We start from the raw sequence: 4,447 nt of genomic DNA on the forward strand, positions 1-4,447 counted from the left end.
ACTAGTTTTACTAGTTTTTATTTAAAAACTAATAAAAATATAATAAAAACTAATTAAAATATACTAAAAACATACTAAAAACAATGCCAAAAAGCCTATAAATTATCCGCTCATCACATGGGTTGCGCAAATTTCGGCGACGCGTATGCATCTGGGATGCGTACGCGTGATATGGGTTGTGCGAATGGCGTGAAGGCATCAACGCGCACGCACAACTCTCTGTTCATTCTGCTCATGGGGCCAAAATCACACACGACGCGTGCGCATCGTGCACGCCCACGCGTGGATGGCCATTATGGGAAAACGACGCGCACGCATCGGAGACGTGTACACGTGATTGAGTTGGTGCTCCCAGCACAGTTCCAGCCCCACATCAACATAACTCTCTGGCCAAACACAGATTTACACCAATTTTCAGGGTCACACGTACGCGTGAGGGACGCGTACGTGTGGTGTGCTGAAATCGCAAGCGATGCATACGCGTGAAGGACGCGTACGCGTGGACTTGCTTGTGCGCAAGGCACGTGTCCAGCACCACTTCTGCCCAACTTTCTGTTCAATTCCAGGGTGTTGCGTATGCACGCATGACGCGTACGCGTCAGCGACTCTTGCGCGTCGCACACCCCTTTTTTTTATGCAAAATGCATAATGCAGAATGCAGATGAATATGCAGAAATTATGAATGACCACTATGAAGAACAAAAGAAAATAAAACTAGGAATGAAAAAGGAACAATCATACCATGGTGGGTTGTCTCCCACCTAGCACTTTGCTTTTACGTCCTTAAGTTGGACGGTCCACAAGCTCATTCTGCTTCTGTTGGTGGATTCTCCAAGAGGAAGACCTCCAGCTCTTTATTGTCCTTCATCTTCTAACCATGATACATCTTTATGCGATGTCCATTGACCTTGATAAATTTGGAACTTGATGAATGACTCAGGTGAAAGACTCCGTATGGCTCTGCCTTTTCTACTCTGTAGGGGCCTTCCCATCTTGAACGCAGCTTGCCTGGCATGAGTCTCAACCTTGAGTTGTAAAGGAGAACTAGCTCCCCAGGTCTGAAATTTCTTCTCTTTATATGCTTGTCATGCACAGCCTTCACCTTCTCTTTATATAGTCTGGAGTTGTCATATGCTTCGAGTCGAAGGGTCTCCAGTTCTACCAGTTGCAGCTTCCTTTCAGCACCAGCTTTCTCAAATCCCATGTTGCATTCCCTCACAGCCCAGAAAGCCTTGTGTTCCACCTCCACTGGGAGGTGACAAGCCTTGCCATAGACTAGGCAGAAGGGGATCATTCCTATGGGTATCTTGTACGCTGTCCGATAAGCCCAGAGCGCATCAACAAGTCTGGTGCTCTAGTCTTTCCTATGAGGCTTGACTATCTTTTCCAGTATGCGCTTTATTTCTCTGTTAGACACTTCTGCTTGCCCATTGGTCTGAGGATGGTAGGCTGTTGCTACCTTGTGAACAATCCCATGCTTCTTCAGTAGACCTGCTAATCTCCTGTTACAAAAGTGAGTGCCTTGATCACTCACGATTGCTCGTGGTGATCTAAAGCGACAGATAATATGGTTTCTAACAAAGGAGACAACAATGTTAGCATCATCAGTATGGGTAGGAATTGCTTCCACCCATTTAGAAACATAATCTACCGCTAACAATATATACAAGAAACCATTGGAGTTTGGAAACGGACCCATGAAGTCAATGCCACAAACATAAAAAATTTTACAAAATAGCATAAGCTGTTGGGGCATCTCATCCCTCTTGGATATATTACCAAACCTTTGGCATGGAGAACAAGATTTACAGAAGGCAGTATCATCTTTAAAAAGAGTGGGCCACCAGAATCCACAGTCTAAAATTTTTCTAGCTGTTCTTTGAGGGCCAAAATGTCCACCACTCTTAGAGGAGTGGCAGGCCTCTAAAATCGACTGAAATTCTGATTGAGGCACAGACCATCTAATTATCTGGTCAGCACCATACCTCCATAAATATGGGTCATCCCATATATAATATTTGGACTCGCTTTTCAGTTTGTCCCTTTGATGCTTAGTAAAATTAGGAGGGAAAGTGTGACTAACTAGATAATTAGCTACAGGTGCATACCAAGGAACTACTTCGGATATTGCGTGCAAGCTATCTAATGGAAAAGCATCATTGATAGGAGTGGAGTCATCCTTAATGTGCTCAAGGCGACTCAAGTGGTCCGCCACTAAATTCTGGGAACTACTCCTATCTTTGATTTCTAAATCAAATTCTTGCAGCAACAATATCCAACGTATTAACCTTGGTTTAGACTCTTTTTTAGCTAATAAATATTTTAGAGCTGCATGGTCTGAGTACACTACCACTTTAGTACCAAGTAAATAGGCTCGGAATTTATCCAGAGCAAAAACAATAGCCAGAAGCTCTTTTTCAGTGGTAGTGTAGTTAGACTGAGCAGCATCTAAGGTCTTAGAAGCATAAGCAATTACGAAAAGATCCTTACCTTCGCACTAAGCCAATGCCGCTCCTACTGAATGGTTGGAGGCGTCACACATAATTTCAAAAGGCTGGCTCCAGTCTGGTCCTCTCACAATCGGAGCTTGAGTTAAGGCGATTTTCAGCTTATCAAACGCATTCATGCACTCCTCACTCAACTCGAACTCAACATCCTTTTGCAGCAGTTTGGATAAAGGCAATGCTACCTTACTGAAGTCCTTGATAAATCGCCGGTAGAAACCTGCATGACCAAGGAACGAACGGACTTTCCTTACGGAGGAGGGGTAAGGTAAACTAGAAATGTCATCTACTTTTGCTGGATCTACAGAAATACCAGTATTAGAAATAACATGTCCTAGAACAATACCTTGTTTTACCATAAAATGACATTTTTCAAATTTTAAAACAAGGTTTGAACTAACACACCTGTCTAATACTCTAGCTAAACTATCCAAGCAAAGGCTAAATGAATCACCATACATACTAAAGTCATCCATGAAAACTTCCATACAATTCTCAATAAGATCTGAGAAAATACTAATCATACACCTTTGGAAAGTAGCTGGTGCATTACATAAGCTAAAAGGCATCCTCTTGTATGCATACGTTCCAAAGGGACATGTAAAAGTAGTTTTCTCCTGATCTTCAGGAGCTATATAAATTTGAAAATATCCTGTGTAACCATCTAAAAAGCAGTAGTGTGATTTACCTAACAAACGATCAAGCATCTGATTGATAAATGGCAAGGGGTAGTGATCCTTGCGAGTAGCTTGGTTGAGGCGCCTGTAATCAATGCACACCCTCCAGGAGTTCTGCACTTTAGTTGTTAGGAGCTCTCCATGCTCATTCTTCACTGTTGTGACTCTAGACTTTTTGGGCACCACTTGTACTGGACTGACCCATTCACTATCTGAGATGGGGTAAATGATATCGGCTTCAAGCAGTCTGGTCACTTCCTTCTTGACAACTTCTAAGATGGTGGGATTCAGCCGCCTTTGAGGTTGACGGACAGGCCTTGCTCCCTCTTCTAAAAATATTTTGTGCTCACAAACTTGAGGGCTGATGCCGACTATATCCGCCAAGCTCTACCCAATTGCTTTCTTGAGTCTTCTCAGCATACTAAGCAGTTACTTCTCCTGTTCGGAAGTGAGTTCCCTTGCAATGATAACTGGGAGCTTCTGATGATCCTCAAGGTAAGCATACTTGAGGTGGGATGGAAAGGGGCTTTAACTCCATTTTCTGCTCATGGCTAGGCACTTGATCATCTGGAGCTAGGGAAGGTGACAATGTGTCTTCATCTTGTTCAAGGGGTGTCCCCACACTTGCACCTTGCTCCATGTGCCTCTCTTCTACTTCCTCCTGTTGCACTGCAGCTACAGTTTCATCAATGATGTCGCACTGGAAGATGGAATGATCTTCCGGAGGATGCTTCATAGCTTCATCCAAGTTAAAGCTCACTGCTCTGCCATCTATCTCAAAGGAATAAGTTCCTGAGAATGCATCCAACTTGAACTTTGAAGTCTTCAGAAATGGCCTTCCAAGGAGGATGGATGATGGTCTTCCTGAGTCATTAGGGGGCATCTCCAAAATATAAAAGTCAATAGGGAACGTGAGCCCCTTAATGCTCACCAGCACGTCCTCAGCAATTCCTACCACTGAGATAATGCTTTTATCTGCCAAAACAAAATGTGCTGCCAACCTTTTTAAGGGAGGGAGCCTCAAAGCATCATATATAGATAATGGTATTATACTAACACACGCGCCTAAATCACACATGCAGTCAGAAAATTTTACACCTTCTATAGTAATAGTAACCATGCATGGGCCTGGATCACTACATTTTTCTGGTATATCACCCATTAAAGCAGAAATAGAGCTACCTAGAGGAATAGTTTTTAAATCCTGTATTTTATCTTTATTCATGCATAAATCTTTTAGAAACTTAGCATACTTAGGAACCTGGC

The sequence above is a fragment of the Arachis ipaensis genome, chromosome B10 (assembly GCF_000816755.2).
Source record: "Arachis ipaensis cultivar K30076 chromosome B10, Araip1.1, whole genome shotgun sequence".
Classification (NCBI taxonomy): Eukaryota; Viridiplantae; Streptophyta; class Magnoliopsida; order Fabales; family Fabaceae; genus Arachis; species Arachis ipaensis.